General features: G+C 45.5%; 1 protein-coding gene across 1 annotated transcript in view; it reads right to left on the bottom strand.

Annotated features, from left to right (window-relative positions):
* Positions 1-24,603, bottom strand: part of LOC147117052 (enhancer of polycomb homolog 1-like) — a 245,519-nt gene extending 220,916 nt beyond the window's left edge. Inside the window, exon 1 of the mRNA XM_085987654.1 lies at positions 24,387-24,603. The gene's annotated coding sequence lies outside the window, so the exon portion shown is untranslated. The remainder of the gene's footprint in view (positions 1-24,386) is intronic.
* Between the last annotated feature and the right edge of the window lie 351 nt (positions 24,604-24,954).

Here is a 24,954-nt window from a genome sequence, read left to right as displayed (position 1 = left end):
TTCGCCGATATTCAGTGGCATCGCCCCAAGAGGTTGCTGCTGCGCTAAAACAGGCGATGCACGACTATCATTAGGCGCTAAGCCGGCGGCCCGGGGCGATACCCCCGAGGGCGGGCGCGAGTTGCTGATTGACGGCAGACACTCTGGCGCCGGTGAGCTCTTAAAGGGGGAGGGTGGATTTGTTTGCCTGCCACGCCCTGCAAACTGCAGCCCTGAAGCAAGGCCTGACCACTGCTGCTTGATCTGTACAACGCCCAGGACTATGGAGAAGGCCAGGGAGAGAGCGCAGCGCTTCAGCGACGGTGACCTGAGGGTGCTGGTTGGCGCAGTGGAGCGCAGGCGCCATGTTCTGTTCCCTGAAGGTGGCAGGAGGCCGTTGCCCAGCGCCTATCGGAAAGCCTGGAGGGAGGTGTCAAACAGGGTGACCTCCAACAGCGTGGTTGCCAGGACTCCTGTGCAATGCCGGAAAAAGTTCAACAACCTCACTCGGGTTGTCAGGGTGAGTACCCTTTCCAGTGTCCTCCTCATCCCTGCATGTGCACCTCAGTTTATGGGCAAAGGGACCTGAAAGCCCTAATGCCCAGCCCTCATCCAACAGCTATGGGACTGTCATGAAAATCACTTGCACATTCAGCACTTTACACACTCTAAAAGCTATTCGACCATGGGAGGTAGTACAGCCAAGATCAGGGCTTCACACTGTCAGGGCTAGTCCACCATGGGAGGCAGTGCAGACAAGATCAGGGCTTCACACTGTACTTAGAGGCCGTCCTTTCTCTTGCAGGCCAAGGTGGCGCACAACCGAAGGCAGCAGCGTGAGACCGGGGGAGGCCATCCTGACCTCAAACAGCTCTCCGACCTGGACCAGCGTGTGGAGCGCATTATGTCAGGCCGGCTGATTGGGGCCCAGAACAGGGTCGGCATCTCCACTGGCGACGGGGCCAATGGTAAGGGCATCACCTTTTTGACCTCTCTCTTTCCACTTGCGCCTCAGAACAGCATCCTTTGCCACGGTCGGCCCAATGCAGTGCATAGCAGCACTCATGCCTCCCTCGCTGCCGCCCTGTCCTCACTCTAAAGCAACTCTTGTGCCTCCCTGCTTTCAGATGGTGAATCACCAGGTGAGGAGGCGGGCCCTCAACCTGGCACTGTGAGTGAATCGGAGGGCGAGGAGGAGGAAGAGGAAGCCGGACCATCAGTGCCACCCTCAGCCGAGGCAGCCCATGGCGATGATGGGGACACGTCTTCCCTGGAGGGGAGCCGGGGGGGGGGAAGGGTCGGAGGAGAGTGAAGCTCCGGGGCCCAGCGGCCTGCAGCAACGCGGGAGGGGTGGGGAAGCTCGGCAGCCTTCTCCCCAGAGGGAGAGTGCGGCCTCCAGTCCTGCGACGGTGAGCGCAGAGGAGGTGCGGCTCCTAGAGGAAATGGCCGCCCAGGCTGAGCGCAGGCACACTGAGCTCATGGCTGCAGTGGCAAGGATGCCCAACTCCATAGAGTCACTGTCAAGGAGTGTGCAAGAATTCGGGGCAGCACAGGCCAGGAGTCTGCAGGACTTCACGGCAGCACAGGCGGCTTCTAGCCAAGTGCTCAGTCGTGCCGTCCATTCACTGGCTGGGGTCATGCGGACACAGACCAGGGCCACACGGGCACTAACTGCTGCCACCCTCACTGGATCGGCCAGGCATCGCCAGGGCACTCGCCGCGCCGCAGCAGCCCAGCAATCTGTGCTTCAGTAGATTGCTGCACATGCTGCCCCGTGCGAGTGCCAATGTCTCAGGCGACCAGGGAGTACCTGTGATCTGTCAGGTTGGCAGCATTCCTGCAGCCGACACTGCCACTCCTCCATTGCAGCTGCCACCAGCCGCTGGACAGACTGCTGCCGGCCAAGCAGAGTTGGAGCAGTCAGCAGCCGGCCCCTCCAGGGCCAGAGCTGGTCCAGGCCGACCCCCAAGGGCATCTGCCGTCTCGCCATCTGACCCTCAGCAGCCTTCCCCCAGCCTTGCTGCAGCCACTGGGGTCCCATTGAGGAGGAGCTGCAGGGCGGGCAGGGGCCAGTCACGGATGCGAAAGGCATCACCCTCGCAGGGCAAAAAGTAGAAGGTGTGCCCAAATGTTTTGTTTCACTTGTAAAGGCCGAGACTGGTCGATTTGTTTTTTTTGAAAGGCCGAGACTGGTCGATTTGTATTTTTTGGGGGGGCTTCTCTCCATTAGTTTGTTATGTGGGAAGGGCACAGAGGTATCAAAGTAATAAATGTTCTTAAATCGCACTGTCCATGCTTTCTTTTGGAAGTCCTGGTTGCCCTGCTCGGCTGAGGGCTTGTGGAGCGGCTACATTCATCTTGTGCCATTGGCACAAGCCATTCCCCGAGAGGGGGCCTAGAACCGACGTGCAATAAGCCGCCAACGGGCGGCCCTTGCACTTTCTGCCTCCCTCCTGTGCTGGTCCTCCTCCTCCTCCTGTGGTCCTCCAATGTCTGGTGGCAGTGGCTGAGTCCTGCGGATAGCCAGGTTGTGCAGCATGCAGCAAACGACCACGAAATGGGAGACTCGCTCAGGCGAGTACTGTAGGGCTCCTCCGGAACGATCCAGACAGCGGAACCATTGCTTCAGGACGCCGATTGTTTGCTCAATTATGTTCCTGGTTGCTTGATGGCTGTCATTGTATCCCTCTTCAGCAGGGGTGCTGGGCGCACGGAGCGGGGTCATCAGCCAGGTGCACAAAGGATAGCCTTTGTCCCCGAGAAGCCATCCTCGTGGGTGAGGCTGGGCCTGGAACATGTCTGCCACAGAAGTCTGGCGCAGGATGAACGCATCGTGGCTGCTGCCTGGAAAGCGGGCATTGACAGCTAGGATGAGCTGCCTGTGGTCACACACCAACTGCACGTTGAGCGAATGGTAGCCCTTCCGGTTGCGGTAATCCTCAGCATTCTCTAGAGGTGCCCGCAAAGCCACATGCGTGCAGTCAATGGCGCCCTGCACCATGGGGAAGCCCGCTAATGCTGCAAAGCCCATTGCACACTGTTGCTGCTTGACAAGGGCCATGGAGAAGGAGATGAACTGACGTCTCCTTCTGAAAAGGGCATTGGTCACCTGGCGGATGCAGCAATGTATGGCAAACTGGGAGATGTTGGAAATGTCCCCAGTAGCGGATTGGAAGGAGCCGGTGGTATAGAAGTTGAGAGACACCGTCACCTTCATTGCCACCGACAGAGACGTCCTGCTCCTCAGCTGTGGCTGCAGATCTCCGCGAAGCAGGTGGCAGATCTCAGTGACCACCGCCCTTCGGAATCGCAGCCTCCGAACACACTGCTCGTCAGACATGTTCAGATACGAGAACTGCTGGCGGTATACCCTGGGTGGGTAAGGCCTCCTTTGCCGACGCCTGTTGCCCCCTCTCCGTCTGGCCATGACTGCCACTCTCTCACGGCGTCTCTGAGCCCTTTGAATGCAATGGAGAAGGCCAACGTTTGCACTCATTGCAGCCCCCATTATATGTTTCCAATCAATGCTATGGCTCTGAAGTTAAAGACAAGTGCAAAGCTGTGGCCTGAAGCCACAAGTACCTGTGCGAGTGTTGAGCCAAACCAGAAAGCTCTCTACCTTTGTCTCTCTGCAAAGATCCGTCTCTCACAAAGAAGGAGTGTTGCAAAATGGCTGCCATTTCTACTGCAGGAGGAGTGCCCTTTAATTTGCGCCCCCCGTGCCCCGCAGCGACTGGGAACCGTTCCCCTCTACTAGTCGCTAGGGGCGCCAGGCGCACAATAGGCCAGTGCCACTGAATTTCCGGTTTGGGGGGCACAAAGGGCGTTGCACGATGAAATGATGTCAGGATCTGCGCGCGCAGCTGAGCGCGTGCAAAGGCTTTGCGCCGCCGCTAAATCTTTACTGAAGTTGGGGAGAGGCGCAGATCGTGCTGCGCCCGGCCGCTAGCCGCCTAGCGCCCCACATCGCCTCCTCCTAAGGCGCTAGCGGCTGGCGCAAACAACTGAATTTCTAGGCCTATGTGTTTACAGGACAGATGACGACCACTTGGTCTGTAGTGTTTGTGCTGGTTCTCTCCGAGACCAATCCAAAACTAATCCCACTGCTCTGTTGTTTAATAGCAGAATAATGCTTTATACGGTATAATGTTCCTAGGTTTCCAAAACAGCACATCCTCTGACTAGCCATGAGCAGCTCAAGTTTCACCAACAGATGTCAAAGAAATCTAGATAAATAATATATCGAAAATGGTACATAAGCATACCTAGATGTTACACTCTTACAAATGCAAATCTCAAAGTGCTGGGTGCTTCTGAGGTGCATCCTGAAACTAATGGGAATATTCTAATCTGCAAAGTTCACTGACCAAACAATTAAACCAAATGACTTAATAATTATAAGTAAACACAACCTCAAGGGAAATGCAAACTTACACCTTAACAATGGAATACTACATTGAAATATTGTATACCTTGTTATGTGCAATCATTATAAAACTTCACATCATCCAATTTATACTAACCACAATACAGGAAATTAAAAAGCCGAGTGTCATATCTAGATTGTAGCTTTTGAGCAAGCTGATTGGTTATGTGGGATACAAGATACGTAGTCAAGCCATGAGAAAGACTGGCTTAATACAGTTTGCCAAAAGAGGTTTTGAACAAATGTTACTGGCACAAGACTAATTTAACCGTCAGGCTATCATTACATTTATCATATTTTCCAGGTCTAGAGAGACCTATTTCTAATCAGTTTCACAATCTCTAGGCTGATTCCTAGTGTCTATTGTTGAATAAATATAGTTTGTCACAAGTTACCACTCACTCTTTAATTTTCTTCTTCCATTTTGACTTCCTAGCAGCATGTTACATCAGATTTCTGGTATCCTGGATACAGAAGCAAGCTATAGTTCCACAATAGTTTCACATGAGCGAGAGATTATACTTAATTATTGTCATCACTTAGAATATTAATACGGTAACGTAGTTATGTTGCTGGACTAGTAGCCCAGAGGCCTGCAAAGTCAAATCCCACCATGGCAGCTTGAGAATTCAGCTTTCAGAATTTGAATTCAATTTTTTTTTTTTTAATCTGGAAATATGGGCATCTGTAAAAATGACCACAAAACTGTTGCAAAAACACCAACTGGTTCACTGCTTCTGACCTGGTCTGGCCTATGCAAGACTTCAGTCCCGCATCAATATGGTCTCTTAACTGCCCTCTGAAGAAGCCTAGCAAGACACTCAGTTATATCAAACTGCTACACAAATATAACATGATAGTTGTCAAGAAGGTGGCCCACCACCACCACCTTCTGAGGGCATCTAGGGATGGGCAATAAATACTGACCCTGTCCACATACCAAGAATTTTTTTTTAATATATACAAAATGCCAAATAGAAAGCACAATTAGAATTTATGCTGCTTTGGGTGTAGAAAAGCCAAGCGATAGAATTAAATTGTACTGAGAAAATACCTATTAAAACATTTTTTTTTTTAATATTTCACAGGATGTTGGGCCACATTGACAAGGCCACACTTATTGCCCATTCTGAATTCCCAGAGAAGTTGATGGGCCTTGAATCCCTAGAGTCCACGAGGTGACATCAGTAGTAGGGAAAATACTAGAATCTATTATTAAGGACATGGTAACAGAGCACTTAGAAAATAATAATAGGATTGGGCAGAGTCAACAAGGATTTATGAAAGGGAAATCATGTTTGACAAATCTGTTATGAGTTTTTTGAGGTTGTAACTAGCCGAATAGATCCGAGGGAACCAGTGGATTTGGATTTTCAGAAGGCATTCGATAAGGTGCCACACAAAAGGTCATTAAATAAAATTAGGGCTCATGGGATGGATTGAGGATCAGCAGGCTGTAACTAGTGGGGTACCACAAGGATCAGTGCTTGGGCCTCAGCTATTCACAATCTACATCAATGATTTGGATGAGGGGACCAAATGTAATATATCCAAGTTTGTTGATGATACAAAGCTGGGTGGGAATGTAAGTTGTGAGGAGGATGCAAGGAGGCTTCAAGGGGATATAGATAGGCTAAGTGAGTGGGCAAGAATATGGCAAATGGAATATAATGTGGAGAAATGTGAAGTTATCCAATGCAGTAGGAAAAATAGAAAAGCAGAGTATTTTTAAATGGTGAGAGATTGGGAAATGTTGGTGTTCAGAGGGACTTGGGTGTCCTTGTACAAGAATCACTGAAAGTTAACATGCAGTTACAGCAAGCAATTAGGAAAGCAAATGGTATGTTGACCTTTATTACAAGGGGATTTGAGTATAAGAGTAAAGACGTCTAACTGCAATTATATAGGGCCCTGGTGAGACCACACCTGGAGTATTGTGTATAGTTTTGGTCTCCTTACCTAAGGAAGGATATACTTGCCATAGAGGGAGTGCAACAAAGATTCACCAGACTGATTCCTGGGATGAGGCGATTGTCCTTTGAGGAGAGATTGAGTAAACTAGGCCAAATTCTCTAGAATTTAGAAGAATGAGAGGTGATCTCATTGAAACATACAAAATTCTTACAGGACTTGACAGGGTAGATTCAGGGAGGATGTTTCCCCTGGCTGAGGAGTCTAGAACCAGAAGTTACTGTCTCAGAATAAGGGGTTGGCCATTTAGGACTGAGATGAGGAGAAATTTCTTCACTCAGAGGGTGGGGAATCTTTGGAATTCTCTACCCCAGAGGGCTGTGGAGGCTCAGTCGTTGAGTATATTCAAGACAGAAAATCGATAGATTTTTGAATATTAAGGGAATCAAGGGTTATGGGGATAGTGCAGGAAAGTGGAGATGAGGTAGAAGATCAGCCATGATCTTATTGAATGGCAGAGCAGGCTCAAAGGGCCAAATGGCCTACTCCTGCTCCTATTTCTTATGTTCTTATGATGATTTCCCCCATGATGGTGTTAGGTAGAGAATTCCAGGATTTGACCCAATGAAATGTCCAAGTCAGGATTGTGTGTGACTTGGAGATGATGGTGTTCCCACAATATTGCTGGTCTTATCCTTCTCAGTGATAAGAGGTCATGGTTCTGGGAGGTGCCAACAATCATCTTGGCGAGTTGCTGGAATGCATCCTGTAAATAGTACATACTGCAGCCACTGTAGCCAAAGTGTGAATACGGAGTCCAGTTGCATGGGTGCCAATCCAGCAAACTGCTTTGTCCTTGATGGAGTCGAGCACTTTTTCCACACAAAAAATAGTGGAAATCTGGAACACTCTTCTCCCAAATGGCTGTCGATGCTGGGTCAATTGAAACTTGCAAGACCGAGATTGATAGATTCTGGTTAGGCGAGGGTATCAGGGATATGGATTAAAGGCAGGTAAATGGATTTGAGGTACACATCAGCCATGATCAGAACAGATCGAGGGGCTGTATTGTTTACTTCTGTTCCTACGAAGAAAGGTTGAGCCTATACTCATTGGAGTTTAGAAGAATGAGAGGTGATCTTATTGAAACATAAGATGCTGAGGGGGCATGACAAGGTAGATGCAGAGAGGATGTTTCCCCTCGTGGGGGAATCTAGAACTAGGGGGCATAGTTTCAGAATAAGGGGTTGTCCATTTAAAAGAGAGATGAGGAAGAATTAATCTAAATGTACACTCTCGGGAGCCGCAAACCTACATTTCGTTGTACTGCACTTGTGCACTAACAATGACAATAAAGTTGATTATGATTATGAGGAATTTCTTCTGAGGGTCGGGAATCTGTGGAATTCTCTACCCTAGAGAGCCATGGAGGCTGGGTCATTGAATATATTTACAGTGGAGATAGACAGATTTTTGAACGATAAGGGAGACAAGGGTTATGGGGAGCGGGCAGGGAAGTGGAGTTAAGTCCAAGATCAGATCAGCCATAGTCTTATTGAATGGCAGAGCAGGTTCGAGGGGCCAAATGGCCTACTCCTGCTCCTGTTTCTTATGTTCTTATCATTCTCCTGATTGAGCCTTATAGATGGTAGAGCTTTTAAGGTTCAGAAGGTACCAATGTCCAGCCTCTGCCCTATTCTTGCAGCCACATTGTTCATATGGTTGACCCAGTTAAGTTTCTGACCAATGGTGACCCTTAAGATATTGATTGTTGGGTACTTAGCAATCATTATGCCATTAAAGGTCAAAAGAGAATTGGGCTTTTTCTCATTTGAGATGATCAATGCCTGGCACTTACGTGGTTCAAACATTACCCATCATTTTGTCAGCCCAAGCCTTGATATTGTCCAGATCCTGCTGTAGGCTGGTATGGACAACTTCATTATTGGAGGAGTTGTGAATGGAATTGCACTGTGAAATAATCCCCCAACTGCCCCACTCCTGACCTCACGGTGAAGGGAAGATCATTGATGAAGCCCTGACAATGGCTGGGCTTAGGGACTCCTGGAGCGATCTTCTGGGGCTGCAATGATTAGCCTCTGAATGATAAATGTCTTCCTGCAGGTTAGATCTGACACAGCCACTGGAAGATTTTCCATTTGACTCCATTGATCGAGTTTTGCTGGGATTCCTTGGTGGAATGCCCCCAGATGCTAAGCATAGCTCTTACGACCACATCTGGATCAAGGCTCCATAAGAATACTTCGGGCCGCTACCACCTGGGCTCACGCCCCCCCACCCCTGCCCTCCCCACCGAGACTAATTCCCCCCCCCCTCCAGATTTACCTGCCTGCCAGGCTCGACACCAGGGCTGTGGGAATTCCTCCAGCAAAATAGCTTGTGCTTCTCTGCTGGCCCAAAGGTTGGGCGGCTGACCTGCTCCACCAGTCGGTCGCCCAAACGTCAAAATCCACCCGACAGTTTCATTTAAGCAATGTCATTGGAGAGCAATTAGTTACCGAAAAAAAAGGAGCGAGTGCCACTTTTGAGGCAGCTATTTGATTTGCTGTGAATCTGGCTTCCTAGCTGGCTCATTGATCCCTACTGAGTGTTCCTTTTCAGCAAGCTTACTGGCTTCTCACCAACCAGCCTGTGGAATTTACAATTGTGTTGTCATGGATTAAATCAGAGGGTTCAAAGTGACAATTTCCTCCCCACCTCCACCCCATTCTATGCTTACCAAAGACCCAAGCCTTCCAAAAGCTCAGAAGCCATTGCTGAGCCAACCTGTTCATTGAAATCCTTTGTGAAGTTTACTTTCATGTTCAAAGAAATAGAAAGATTTCATTGTATTGTGAAGCCTTTTCAAAAAAGATCTATTTAACTTTTAACCATAGAAATATACAATTTATTTAACTTAGTTACATTTTTCCATCATCTCCATGGTTCAGAGGTGCACCGAGGAAGATCTCAGACATTTCCTTTTCACAAAGAAAGATATCATTTTTTATTACAGCAGCATGGAGAATCAGTGAATGTCTTGTATGTAAAACTAAAAAACAAATGCACCCAAGCACCAAAACCAGTATTTTTCTCTGTAAGCAATACCACAGAAGATCAACTACTGTAATATAGGGGCTGATTTTCCCGCAGGTGCGGGGAATTGTCGGGTTCCCTGAATGTCAGGGTTCCCACACGAATCTAAATGGGTCTGCCACATCGATGCAATGTTCCCTCAATTGGCCAATTCATTTCCAGCATGTGGGAACCCTTGCTAATTGACTATTTCCAGTCAGAAAGCCCCACAGTATGATGTCATCATTCGTGGTGCTTTCAAGGTCCACAGCAAGCACTGCATCCTCTGAAGGCTTCCAAACGAACCACACAGGATGGCAGAGGAGCCTGCAGCAGCTGTGGCCAGTGCCAGACCCCGAGCTGTCTCCAAATTAGACGAGGCTTCACTGCAGGCATTATTGGATAGGGTTAGGGCCCACAGGGAGGTCCTCTTCCCTAGGTCAGAGGGGAAGAGGCCTCCCACTGAGACCAAGGCTGCATGGATGCAGGTGGCAGCAGATGTCAACTCGCTGGGAGTCACCAGAAGACCTTGGCATTACATCTCTAACTCCTTCCTTTACTCCCCCACAGTACCATCCAGAGCCCCCGTCCCAACTGTGGAGGAGGAAGAGGCTGTGCAGCCAGACTCCTCAGAGGAAGCTCCAACCTCTGAGGGCACAGCGTCAGTAGAAGTAAGCGCACCCAGCACCAGCGCAGACACTCACACCTCGGGGGGAACCTTCGGGACATAGTAGTGTTGTCACCTGGTGTTTCACAGCTCACAAGTGAGCATCAGCAGATTGTGGAGACAGGGACAACAGTGGAGAGTCCTCATCAGAGGGCGCAGGACTCTGCCAGCTCAGCTGCATGTCGACCCTCTGCCTCTGGGTCCATCCGTAAGATCAGAGGTGATGGAACTCCATGCACAGATGCAGGAGTCTCTGGCAGGTTTTGTCTCTAAGGTTGCTGCCAGTGTGGAGGAGTCCATAGCAAAGATGAGCTGAGCCTTTGCGTAGTCATTGGCGCATGAACGCATCACCATGGAAAGGTTGGCACCCTCCATGGAGGAGATAAGTCGCCAGGGTATGGAAAACATGGTGAGTGTTCATAATAGAATGACATCTCTTGAGGAGCGATGGGCATCTATTGAACAGAGAAACCAGACCTTCATGGAAGTCCTTCTGAGTAGGACTGCCAGTGCAGATACGGGTCCCCATGGCCCCCTGATGCACAGCAAGGTGCTCTCAAGCCACATCCAAGCGTTGGCCCTTTCTGGCCTGTGCAGCTTCAGGTGACTGAGCAGTAGCCTGGCTGATGCTGCTGTTCCTGGTTCTGCTGCTGACGCCTCTGCTGCTGGAGATCCTCTAATGGCATGAAGGGAAGGGAAAAAAGGCCTCCCATACTTCTGGTAGATGCCTCCGTTGAGGAAGCGCTGAGTGAGGGTGCTGAGAGGTGCTTCCCAGGAGCTCACACTGGAGAAGTGTGTGAGGCTCCAACCTTCCACAGCTGTGCCTAAGCCTTGAACAAGTTGCCCCAAGCCTGAAACAACAAGGTCCTGCAATCTACAAATATGTTGTCCGATTAAATCTCTTCTTTCCTGATTGACCTGCAGCTGAAAGTAAGCGAGCCGATATTGTTCACGCCAGGTTTCATCAGCGGTGTTCCCACCAGGCGTGTTTAGCATGGGAAAAGGCTGAAAGTAGCAAGGGCCCCTTAAAATGGCATTATAGATGCCAATTATTGGTGATTAGGGTGCCTAAAGACCAGTCCCACCTGCTGCGGGCGGGACCGATTTGGGTCGGATTGAAACGCTGGGGTGAAAGTCGGACGGGGGGGGGGGGGGGGGGGGGGTCGCGACCCCCTAATTTTGCGATTTTCCCCCTCCACATGCCCGAAACCCCGCCTGACGGCTCCAGGAAAAATCGACCCCATAAAGTCTCGATTCCTTTTATTTAAAGCACAGTGGAACCCAAGGAATGGCACAAAATATTAATGTTGCAATATAAAAAGTGGCTAAATAAGGATTTACACTCACAAATCCTCAAATAATGAGCTTCCAATCAACATACCTCCTAGTAGCTGCTTGAAGAGCCTGGGAGCAGGAAACATGCTTGTCCCCAGTCAGGGAATGATTTATGGCATACAGGAGATGAGGGGGAAAAAGACAGAACTCTGTTTTATACACAACTGATAAAAAAAATGGAACCGAATGGAACAGTATTACTTACTATGTGGAATAAAATGAAGCCTTGATAACAATTTGCAAAAACACTCCACCATTGCTGTGCGTGTCTGGAAGGCAAACAGTTTTTACATTTATAGTGAGATGCATGGTTATTTCAAAGCTCTCAGTTCACCATTTTGAATGTTACATATCCTGCTGAATTTCACTTCCACCTTATCTTCAACTTATTTACTGTCTCTGGCTATTTTTGTTGAGAGAAAGACCAAAGTAATTAAACATAAAATGGCTTTCAAGTACTGACTATAAACATCTATCACGCCGTTTGCTTATTCTTGTTACTGGGAAACAGAAGTAGTATTTCACAAATTTATTTTGAGTTAGAGTATCTGGGGAAGAAAAGAGAACTCACATTTCTGTGCCGAGTACGTGAAAGTCTAAGGTTATAGCCAAGAGCTTTCCATTTACTTCTCTTCCAGTTAATATCTGTTCTTAGCAATAAAGCCGAGAGGTAAAGCACTCGTCAGTGGTATAGCTCTGGAGGAATGCAGCAACAGCTGATATTTTACTCCCCACAGATCTTTGTGACATTAACTTTTACGATGTCACAGGAGCTGCCTTATGACATTCACAAAGCAGCTTAACTGCAAAATCAGTGATGTGAAAAAAAAATCATTTGGGCAGTGCAGTGACGATGTATGTTGGAGCACCAACATTAGCATGGAGGGCTTATAGCTCTTGCTATGCTACGTTCTGATATTACTGTGGAGCGGTATCAGAAAGAACTTGGGCATCGCACCGCAAAGGAGGTAGGTGTGTGTGTGCGCGTGCGTGCGTGCATAGGGGTGGTGGAGGGAAAGCAGAGGAAGTCCCTAATGATCCACTGTTGCAATCTCTTGTTAGTCAGCTAACAATTGCCATGGCAGTGGACAAAATTCTGTAAAATTTCTGCAACCCAAAAAGGAAAATTTAAGCTATAAATAATTAAATCTGTATTAACTTGGGTGGCACAACTGTCTTTTAACCTTAGAATGCGGTTCAGCTGCACTGATCCTAAATGAAATGAATCTGATTTCAAGCAGTTCCCAATGGACATCCCAATACCGTCCATAAGTTGGCACTAATTGAAAATCTCACTCCTCTAGCTGTGTGGTGTGAGAAATGGAAACTGGCACAGTAGGAGGTATTATTTCGATATTAGACAGCATAAAAAGAGCTGCCCTAGATCTAACTTGCAGTATATGTGACCCGGCACTGGATGCAAACATGGATATCGTCTATTTCCCCATACCAAAGATGCTTTAATAGGCATAAAATTTGCTTCTGGCATGTTAAATAAAAAAATCACACAGTTGCCCATTACACAGCTCCATTGTAGCTTTTCTTATTAAAAGCAGATCGTTACCTTTATTCACTTGATGAAAAATCAACAGTTCTTACCCTCTGGAAGGTAAGGGGGAGAAAAGGAAGAAAAATCTATTTTTCCTGTTCTGACAATTGTTCCTAACAATAGAATGCTGTTTCACATCAGAACAATTATCTCCATTCTAGAACAGATGTCCACAGAAGAATCTGTTTTAGAATTAATTATGCAACACTGCAGATTTTTTAAAATAATATTAAATAACAAGGAATCAGAATTTAGGGGTTGCTGTAAGCTTCCTTCTCAAAAGTTGCCAGCCACCTCAAATGCAACAAATACAGAGAAGTTATTGCCACTGATCAGCATGAAGAATGGTTACATTCTCAACTCCAGCACCTAGTACACTATTAGTAAAAATATAGCACTTCAAACCAACCAATTATAATCTACGTCTCCAATCCTACTAAAAAGCTGCTCATCTTTTCAAACGTTATATCCAAAACCTACTTAACAGATTTTGATGGACCTGCTGAGTATTGCCAGGATTTTCTGTTTTTGTTTCATTATTCCCTACAGGGCAGGATTGCACGTGGACTTGAAGATACTTGCCTGTTGATCAAATTGCAATTTTGCCCAGAAACTGCAAATAATCCAATCATCTATAAATCGGCATGTTTTTCACTGGAATGATTATAAGTGAACATATCAAGGAGTCCATTATTTAACTGGACAGGGAAGTCCAAGCATCAACCCAACATTCCTTCCTTCCATCTTCAATTAAAGTTGAAGCACTCTAATAGGCATTTGAGCTATAGAGTGCACAGGGTGTATTATAGAATTTCTCAATTCATGGTGGAGCTACGGCATATTTCATCAAAGGGGATGATTTATACAACACGAGTTTGATGCTCTATGTAACAAACCAATGTTAAACAGAAAGAGTTAGATTATCAAATATTATTGCAAGCAAGTATCTGGAATGATTTAACATTCCCCACAAATCCATTCTAGTTAAATCTCTTTTACAGCCATTCCTAGCTGGCACCTGTACCATATGGGATCATTCTGGTTCCAAATCAGATTTGAGAGCTCGTGCTGATATTGAGCAATGTAACTCCTTGACCTCTTCCCTTGAAGATGCTGAATAATGTTGGAGTATGGTTCCACAAGTGCTGGTGGCAGTACCTTTGGCCTCTTTCCCAAATGACCATTCTTCATGTGTGAATCTGCACAATGCGTTTTGGAAAGTTATTGAACAAAAGGACATTGTAGCCAAGCTTGATCCTGTCCTTGCCGGACATCCACATTCATGCACTTTCCAGCAGAAGTCACAGAAAGTATTAAGATACAGGGAACCTAGGAGATTCTCCCTCCTGCTTACTTAGCATGTCATGGCCTTGGAGAGGGTGCAGCGGAGATTTACCAGAATGTTCAGTTATGTGGAGAGACGAGAATCTGAGATTGTTCTCCTCAGAGCAGAGAAGGTTAAGGGAAGATTTAATTGAGGCATTCAAAATTATGAGGGTTTTGTTAGAGTAAATAGGGAGAAACTGTTTCTACTGGAAGGAGGGTGCAGCGGCAGTTTGAAACTGGCGGCAGTGAGGCGAGGTCCGACCAGAGCATCGGACCCGTGAGGGAGCAGCGGCAGTTTGAAACCGGCGGCAGTGAGGCGAGGCATACCAATTCAACAGCGGGGAGAGGTGTAAAAAGTAATCAAAGTGTGACATCACCAGGAAGCAGGTAAGTAATTGGTTGGTGAGTATTTCTCTCTTTTTAAACTTTAACTCTGGTTTATAGTTTATTTAAGGTCTCTCTGGTGTAGCGGGGACTGTTGGTAAACCAGTTAACTGTAGTGTAATTAGTGGGATTGATTGATTTAATTTAAATTCAATTAATTAAAGGGTAAGTCGTGGCATAGTGGTTAGCACTGTTGCCTCACAGCGCCAGGGACCCAGGTTCAAATCCGGCCTCGGGTGACTGTCTGTGTGGAGTTTGCACATTCTCCCCGTGTTTGCGTGGGTTTCCTCCGGGTGCTCCGGTTTCCTCCCACAGTCCAAAGATGTGCGGGTTAGGTTGATTGGCTATGATAAAAATTGACCCTTAGTGCTAGGGGGATTAAATACGTGGGGTTACGGGGATCGGGTGGGATATGTGTCGGTGCAGGCTCGATGGGCCGAAATGGCCTCTATCTGCACTGTGGGGTTTCTGTGAATCTGTGGAAAAAAAAGTCATGGCAGGACAGCCGGGCCACGTGGTATGCTCCTCCTGCAATATGTGGGAACTCAGGGACACTTCCTGTGTCCCTGACAACTACATGTGCAGGAAGTGCATCCAGCTGCAGCTACTGACAGACCGCATTGCGGCACTGGAGCTGCGATTGGATGCATACTGGAGCGTTCACGATGCTCAGGACATCGTGAATAGCACGTTTAGAGAGTTGGACACACCACAGGTAGAGGTTGCACAGGAAGAAAGGGAATGGGTGACCAACAGGCAGAGTACTAGGCGCAGGCAGGTAGTGCAGGGGTCCCCTGTGGACGTCCCCCTCTCAAACAGATACACCGCTTTGAGTACTGTTGGGGGGGGATGGCTTATCAGAGGAAGAGGCAGCAGCAGCCAACTTCCTGGCACCAGGGGTGGCTCTGCTGCACAGAATGGGAGGAAAAAAGAGGGGTAGAGCTATAGTAATAGGGGATTCAATTGTAAGGGCAATAGATAGGCGTTTCTGCGCCGCAAACGAGACTCTAGGATGGTGTGTTGCCTCCCTGGTGCAAGGGTCAAGGATGTCTCCGAGCGGCTGCAGAACATCTTGGAAGGGGAGGGTGAACAGCCAGTTGTCGTGGTGCATATAAGCACCAACAATATAGGTAAAAAGCGGGATGAGGTCCTAAAAGCGGGAGTTAGGAGATAAATTAAAAAACAGGACCTCAAAGGTAGTAATCTCAGGATTGCTACCAGTGCCACGTGCTAGTCAGAGTAGAAATAGAAGGATACTTCAGATGAATACGTGGCTAGAGGAATGGTGCCAAGGGGAGGGATTCAAGTTCCTGGGACATTGGAACCGGTTCTGGGGGAGATGGGACCAGTTCAAACCGGATGGTTTGCACCTGGGCAGGGCTGGAACCGATGTCCTAGGGGGAGTGTTTGCTAGTGCTGTGGGGGAGGGTTTAAACTAAAATGGCAGGGGGTTGGGAACCTGAGCAGGGAGACAGAGGAAAGGGAAATAAGGATAAAAGCAAAAGATAGGAAGGAGAAAAACCAAAAGTGGCAGTCAGAGAAATCAACGGTTTTAATCAAACGTGGCCACAGTAAATAATAATTCTAATAGGTCTAAGAGCATTAAAAAAACAAGCCTGAAGGCTTTGTGTCTTAATGCGAGGAGCATTTGTAATAAGGTGGATGAATTGGCTGCGCAAATAGAGGTAAACGAATATGATTTGGTTGGGATTACGGAAACGTGGCTCAAGGATGGCCAAGACTGGGAACTCAACATCCAGGGGTATTCGATATTCAGGAAAGATAGGCAAAAAGGAAAGGGAGGTGGAGTAGCATTACTGGTTAAAGAAGGGATTAACACAATTATAATGAAGGATATTAGCTCTGATGATGTGGAATCTGTATGGGTAGAATTGAGAAATACTAAAGGGAAAAAAACGTTAGTGGGGGTGGTATATAGACCTCCAAAACAGTAAGGCGGAGGTTGGGGATGGCATTAAAAGGGAAATTAAAGAAGCGTGCAATAAGGGCACAGCAGTCATCATGGGTGACTTTAATCTACATACAGATTGGGCCAACCAAATTAGTAACAATACTGTGGAGGAGGAATTCCTGGAGTGTTTACGGGATGGTTTCCTGGACCAATATGTCGAGGAACCAACCAGAGATCAGGCCATCTTAGACTGGGTATTATGTAATGAGAAAGGATTAATTAGCAATCTTGTTGTACGAGGCCACTTGGGTCGGAGCGATCATAATATGATTGAATTCTTTATTAAGATGGAGAATGAAGTAGTTGACTCAGAGACTAGGGTCCTCAATTTAAATAAAGGAAACTACGATGGTCTGAGGAGCGAGTTGGGTAGGATTGATTGGGGAATGTCACTCAAAGGGTTGACGGTGGATAGGCAATGGCAAACATTCAAAGACCAAATGGATGAGCTACAGAATTTGTTCATCCCAGTTTGGCATAAAAATAAAACAAAAAAGGTGACTCAACCGTGGCTAACAAGGGAAATTAGGGATAGCATAAGATCCAAGGAGACGACATATAAATTGGCCAGAAAAAGCAATAATCCTGAGGATTGGGAGCAGTTTAGGATTCAACAAAGGAGGACAAAGGGATTAATTAATAAAAGCGAAAATAGAATATGAGAGTAAGCTTGCAAGGAACATAAAATCTGACTGTAAAAGCTTTTATAGATATGTGAAGAGAAAAAGATTGGTGAAGTCAAGCGTAGGTCCCTTGCAGTCAGAATCAGGGGAATTTATAATGGGGAACAAAGAAATAGCAGACCAACTAAATACATATTTTGGTTCTGTCTTCGCAAAGGAGGACACAAATAACCTCCCAGAGATGCCGGGGAACATAGGGTCTGATGAAAGGGTGGAACTGAAAGAAATCAGTATTTGTAGGGAAATGGTGTTAGGAAAATTGATAGGACTGAAGGCCGATAAATCCCCAGGGCCTGATAATCTACATCCCAGGGTACTTAAGGAAGTAGCCCTAGGAATAGTAGATGCATTGCTGGTCATCTTCCAGAACTCGATAGACTCTGGAACAGTACCCATGGATTGGAGGGTAGCTAATGTTACCCCACTATTAAAAAAAGGTGGTAGAGAAAAAGCGGAGAATTATAGACCGGTAAGCCTGACATCGGTAGTGGGGAAAATGCTAGAGTCCATTATTATTATAGAAGATGTAATAGCAGAGCACTTGGAAAGCAGTGACTGGATCGGACAAAGTCAACATGGATTTACAAAAGGTAAATCATGCTTGACTAATCTACTGGAATTTTTTGAGGATGTAACTGGTAAAATAGATAAGGGAGAACCAGTGGATGTGGTGTATTTGGGCTTTCAGAAGGCTTTCGATAAGGTCCCGCATAAGAGATTAGCGTGCAAAATTAAGGCACATGGGATTGGGGGCAAGGTATTGACTTGGATAGAGAACTGGTTGGCGGACAGAAAGCAAAGAGTTGGAATAAACGGGTCGTTTTCCGAGTGGCAGGCAGTGACTAGTGGGGTACCGCAGGGATCGGTCCTAGGACCCCAGCTGTTCACAATATATATTAATGATCTGGATGAGGGAATTGGATGTAATATCTCCAAATTTGCAGACGACACAAAGCTGGGTGGGAGGGTATGCTGTGAGGAGGATGTCGTAAAACTCCAGTACGATTTGGACAGGTTGGGTGAGTGGGCAGAAACATGGTAAATGCACTATAATGCGGATAAATGTGAGGTTATCCACTTTGGTGGCAAAAACAGGAAGGCAGATTATTATTTGAATGGCAATAGATTGGGAGAAGGGGAAGTGCAAAGAGACCTGGGTGTTCTTGTGCACCAGTCGCTGAAGGTAAGCATGCAGGTGCAGCAGGCGGTTAAGAAGGCAAATGGTATGTTGGCCTTCGTAGCAAGAGGGTTCGAGTACAGGAACAAGGATGTCTTGCTACAGGCGAGACCACACCTTGAGTATTGTGTGCAGTTTTGGTCGTCTTACCTGAGGAAGGACGTTCTTGCCATGGAAGGAGTGCAGCGAAGATTCACCAGGCTGATACCTGGGATGGATGACGTATGAGGAGAGATTGTGTCGATTGGGCTTATACTCACTGGAGTTTAGAAGATTGAGAGGGGATCTCATCGAAACCTATAAAATTCTGTCAGGCCTGGACAGACTAGATGCAGGAAGGATGTTTCTGATGGCCAGGGAGTCCAGAACCAGAGGTCACAGTTTAAGGATAAGGGGTAAGCCATTTAGGGCTGAAATGAGGAGGAATTTCTTCACCCAGAGAGTGGTGAACCTGTGGAATTCTCTGCCAGAGAGGGCGGTGGAGGCCAGTTCATTAAGTATATTCAAGAAAGAGTTGGATATATTTCTTAAGGCTAAAGGGATCAAGGGCTATGGGGAGAAGACAGGGACAGGGTACTGAACTTGGATGATCAGCCATGATCTCATTGAATGGCGGAGCAGGCTCGAAGGGCCGAATGGCCTACTCCTGCTCCTATCTTCTATGTATGTTTCTATGTAACCAGAGGACACAAACATAAGATAATTGACAAAAGAACCACAGGGAAGATGAGATGAGAAGATTTTTTTTTTTTTTTTTTAAATGCAGCGAGTTGATATGATCTGGAATGCACTGCATGAAAGGGTGGTCGAAGCAAATTCAATAGTAACTTTCAAAAGAGAATTGGATACATACTTGAAGAGGAAAAATTCAGAGTTATGGAGAAGGAGCAGGGGAGTGTGACTTAGTGAATAGGTCTTTCAAAAGAGCTGGTACAGGTATGATGAGCTAAATGGTCTCCTTTCTGTGCTGTATGAAACTAGCCTGGGACAGAGACCACAACTGACGGCAGCTAACTCAGCACAGATTGAAGATTAAAACTGGGAGTTTCCTATCCTCTATGGCTCCATTTACCGCAAAGGCATCAGATCTCATTTTAATTTGTTTCCCCTTTTTTTTTTCCTCCAAAAAATGGAGAAACTGAAAGCTAAGCAGAAATCCATAATGGAAGACACAACCAAGGTTGAACAAAGTAAAGCAGTAGATGAGATGAATAAATTATACCAAGCTTGAGTTTTAAAAACCTGAAGAAGAGGAGGAAGGAGAAACACAGCAAGATAAAGAGTGAGGCACTTTGTTCTGAGGTCCTGAAAAAGAGTATAAGAGTGCAGGGAGTCTGGACTTAAACACAGTGAGGGCATAGGAAGGCAAAATACAGGTAGACTATCCTTTATCCGCACTTCTGAAAACCGAAAACCTCAAGTTTTTTTGTGGAGCGTAAGTCGTGCGCACGACATAACCCGAGTGGTGCCAAACATGACCCGACGCAGCCGATGCTTTTCTGACCTGATTTGCAGGCCCGCTTAGCGTAGGAGTCAGCCGATATCCGGCTTTCCCACAACTGGCAGCGGCAGTCGAGCCCCAGACCCCCGCTAAGTCAAGGAATTCAGATACGGAGCAGGGGGAGCTGTAAACAGACTGGGAGCGGCAGCACAGAGAAGCAGGAAGGGGAATGAGACACGGAGCAGGGGGAGCTGTAAACAGACTGTGAGCGGCAGCACAGAGAAGCAGGAAGGGGAATGAGACACGCAACAGTCGCAAGAGGTAGCCTGAACTTTTAAAATTTATATTAAATACAAATACTAATTACCAAATTAATTTAATGTTCAGAGTTTCCCAGTCTGAAATAATACCTTCTGAAATCCGAAAACCGAAACACAGCTGGTCCCAAGGTTTTCGGATAAGGGATAGTCAACCTGTAGCATGTTGGATAATGTATCTGAAGCATTGAAAGGAACAAAGTAAAGTTCAGTGGAGCACTTGACCACAATTGGTCTTTAAGGAAAGTACATACTTAATCCTGAAATTCAGAGTATGCATTGCTTTTTCTCTGTCTCAAATACCAATTTCTGGAGTTCCTTGTGGAGACAGTTAGCAGAGCAGCTCCATGCCATGAGGGGAGAACCAAAATGGTGGATGCCTCATGCAAGGTTTGTTATGCATTTTTTTTTCTTTTGAAAAATATGTTAGCTCTCAAAAATGAAACATTTCCCATTTTGAGCACCTGGCATCAAACAGTCCTAGTTAAGATACAGCGTTGGTAAAATTCAGAGTAAAATGTCTGCTATTTATCTCCAATATGCCTCACTTCCAATCTCAGAGAACCACCCAAACTCCAGCAGCATGACATTTTCCACTTTCTATACTATCTATCCTTGTGCCCTTGGAGTGATATTGTCCATTTATGGATGAATTAGGGGCAGTTTGGTGGTGCAAGCATTTGTGGACTAAATACCAGGTTAAGAATGCCAAAATGAATTTCATGCAGAACCCTCACAACCAGCAGAGAGGAGATTCAATTAGTCAGTCTGGGATGGATTTGAATACTTTACTTACAATAAATATACATAATATACAATTATACTTCTATATATTAGTACAGAATATTGAAGGGTGATCTGATCAAGGTGTTTAAAATATTAAAAGGATTTGATAAGGTAGATATGGAGAAACTATTTCCTCTACCGGGGGAAGATCAAGAATAAAAGAACATAATCTTAAAATTAGAGCCAGGCCATTCAGGAGGGAAATCAGGAATCATTTTTTAACCACACAAAGCGTAGTAGAAATCTGGAACTCTCTCCCCAAGAGGCTGTGAATGCTAGGACAATTGGAACTTTCAAGACTGAGATAGACAGATTTTTGTTTTATGCAAGGGTATCGAAGGGATATGGAGCAAATGGAGTTAGGGTGCAGATCAAACCATGATCTAATTGAATGGAGGAGCAGGTTTGAGGTTGAACATCCTACTCCTGTGCCTATGAATCCAGGTACCAGAGGTGAAGAGTACACTCACCCAATCCTTATCATTTTTAATATTAACACTTTAAATTGAAAATATTCACCTTGCTCCTTTAAAGTACAAAAGCAGAAGCAACAGTGAATCCATGCTAAATTCAATTCTAGAATGGAAGTTGTAATGTAAACTCCTCAAACTAGATGGACAATAAATAAATGCTCACCACTCCAGTTTTGAGTTCATACTGGTACAAGAGTCAATACACAAATTGATCCACAGTATGAAATGGAGTCCACCATTTCATCTGTGCTGCTTGTCTCTATGACTAAGGATATAGAGGGGTGTTGACTGCAGTTACTCCTGTGCATATACATGCTGGAATCCACAGCCAGAGGTCTATGTTCTGCATTGGTTCCCTACATGCTTCTTTTTAGAAGGTGGGTGGAAAGAGACAGAAATATGCTTTATGATTGCACCAGTGAGTGAGTGAGTGAGTGGGAGACAACCTTATTTGCTGCAGCAAGCTGAATGAGCAGTTGTTTTGTTCTGGATAGTTCCAATCCAACTCTGAATTTATTCTTGAATATAAAAGGAACACAGATGTTGACAACCATAAACACCCAATGAGAATTATGATCACATAACTCTTGGGCAACAGTGATTCAAATGCTTTGTACCCATATTGACACAATTAAATATTTCTGGTATTTCTTACTCCATCATTTAGTCTATATGATGAAATTGCTGACCATTGTTCTTGGTAATTTTAGAAAAAAATATTCTTTCTATTCCTTCTGCAGAGGCAGAACAGTACCTGGCACTCTCCAGCGATTCAAAGACTGGTCAGACATGCTAAGTTGCTCTGGCACATTGCTGGATAAGTATCTTTGAGACCTACAGAATTCTACTAGTCTCCAGCCACATTGATTGTACAGAAATAATACTGCAAATACGACTACTACCCTTTTGCAAGTGTGGCACAACAATGGCCACACACCGTCATCTTGCATGATCCTGTACTAGTGTTGGGGTAGGATGGTTCCAGAGCAGAGCGCTCTGGGTGATATTTTCATATGTGCAAAGGTTTCAACAATGTGGTTTTTTTTCCATGAAATACATCCATCTCCAAGTCTGTCATCTACTATCAATTCAGCTTTAACTCTATCTCAAGGCCTCCACTTTTAAATCCAAGATGCATTATTATCCCTATGCAATCATTCTATAAATACATACCCAGTTCAAACAAAAGCAGATTAATCAACTCCATGGGCGTTTGCTTTTTTTTAAAAAAAAACCAACTCCATGTCGTGATTTCAAAAAAAACTATGCAGTCTTTTATTTTCGTTGACCATTATCACCACCGTCACTTTTCACAGTACACAAACTTGGAAGGAAAAAATGGCACCTGATTTCTGCAGCAATACATCTCCCCGACTCCAGTAACGTCATATATTGAAAAAAAATCTCAAACTCAATAGAAAGGTTGAGATAAGTTACAAAGAATCGTGTGAAGATTTGCAAAGAGGAAGGAAGGGGGGGGGGGGGGGGTAAAAGAGAGATCCATCTGGATTCTCAATAAAATGAAAGTGTTCTCGTTTGATACAATTTATCAAATCTCCGCCCCTTGTGAAAAGCAGTATGAGCAGCCAGTACATTTTAAACAGGGGGCCCTCACCAAGGATGAGCCAAAGATCTTTTTTTTTTAAATGGCTCAATAATCCCAAGACAAAAAAATGGAAGGTTAGGAGTGCACAGTTGGTGCCTTTTTCTCTCCCTCCTCAGCCTGTGGACCCCCCTTCCCCTCGTTTACGGTTACAATAAAACAATAAAGAATATTTTATTTGATTTTGTGCCCACCCCCTATTTTTCTCTCTTCCCCCCCCCTTCCCCTTTTTCTTTCAATTTGGTCAAATCGACATTAAATCCAAAGTCCCTTTCGAAGTGCAAAACAGCGCCACCAACAACAGTCAATGCAAACAATCCTGAGCGTCGTTAAACCTTCCACCGTGTGCAAAAAAAAATTACATTAAAGCCCGAATACATCTGAAAATACGCCCAACTTTTAAATGTTTTAATATCCAATTAAACCGACTAAAATTCGACACGAATTTTTTTTTTTTTTTAAAAAGGAAAGCGACAGCTTCTCGCCACCCCCCAGGCTTTCTAGAGCTGGGCACCAATGGCGCGGAACACGGAACATGAATTTGCAAAAGAGCGAGAGAAGCAAACGACCATTAGTCCAGCCATAACTTAATATAGAACCAGTGGAATATGTCATCCTCTCAGACCAAGGGCAGCCAGCAATACCTCAGCACTCGGCAGCCTCACCCATAGGATCAATCTGAAAGAGTTACAGTGTGTCCGCTGGTAACGCAGGTTACATTTATCATTATCATTCATCGGCTTGGAATTGAAAATGGAAAATCAATGTTGGATTTTTTTGGGGGGGGGGGGGGGGTTAAAAAAAGGAACCGTACAACGTACGCATTTTAGCTTCGCAGACATTTATCTCATTTTGTCTGCTACCCCTATCTGGAGAATGAAGGGGGGGGGGGGGAGAGAAGAGGGAAAAAAAAGTCCAGTCTCGATCCAATAAAGTTATTTTGGAAACTGTCGATGATTTTTCTCTTGTATTGTTGGTCGGTGTGAAAGGTTTATTTATTTTATTTTTTTAAATGTTGATTATTTTTTCCCTCCCCTGCTCTTAAAACTGCTTGCAATTATCAGTATCTTTAGCCACGATTGACGCGACAGCATGGGCGGAATCGAACCCAAAGCAAAAGGGGAATGAATACACTCGTCATCTTTCCCATGCTGCTCTTAATTTACAACAAAAAATAAAATGGTTTTAAGTTGTATTAAAAAGCAAGGTTTTAAATAGCTTGAAATCTATGCATTTAACAAGGATACGAAGATATATATATTTTTTAATAAAAAAAACTCACCAATCTGTATCCAGGGAGGATGTTGACAAGCCCTGTCCGAAACGATTATCAGAAGATATGCTCTTACTTGTGTTTCAGAAACAACAGGAGCCGATGCAGCCAATCTATTTTACAAATAATCAAACAGCCATCCGATCGCTGTTTGCAAACGTTTTCATTGCCCTTCCCACCTGGCACCAGAGCTTTCTGATCAGAGGAGGAGGAGGGGGGTGGGGGAATCAGCCGTGTGTTATCACCAAGATTAAAACACAACCACAGAAGACTTGGGGTTAACAACTTTGCAATGGCTAATAGGCGCATTGTGATTGGATGGCGAGTGTCACCAATCACCTGTAGAGAGCTCATGGCTGATGAGCTCACTTTCAATGGCAGAAGTTGAGGTTTCAAACAACAATCGCTAAATAATCCAGCTTTCCTAGAGATTGCTATCGTTTCGATCGCACGCTGTCTTTTTTTTATCTCCTTGTGGAATCGTATTGCTTTTGTCTTAATCACTTCTCCAGCCACACCCTCGCTAGATCAGTCGATTTTTTTATGATGCAATAATATTCACAGGGATTTTTGAAAG

Source organism: Somniosus microcephalus, chromosome 5 (assembly GCF_052327205.1).
Source record: "Somniosus microcephalus isolate GS21.2 chromosome 5, FLI_Smic_1.0, whole genome shotgun sequence".
Lineage (NCBI taxonomy): Eukaryota > Metazoa > Chordata > Chondrichthyes > Squaliformes > Somniosidae > Somniosus > Somniosus microcephalus.
This window is presented reverse-complemented; position numbering and strand designations above follow the sequence as displayed.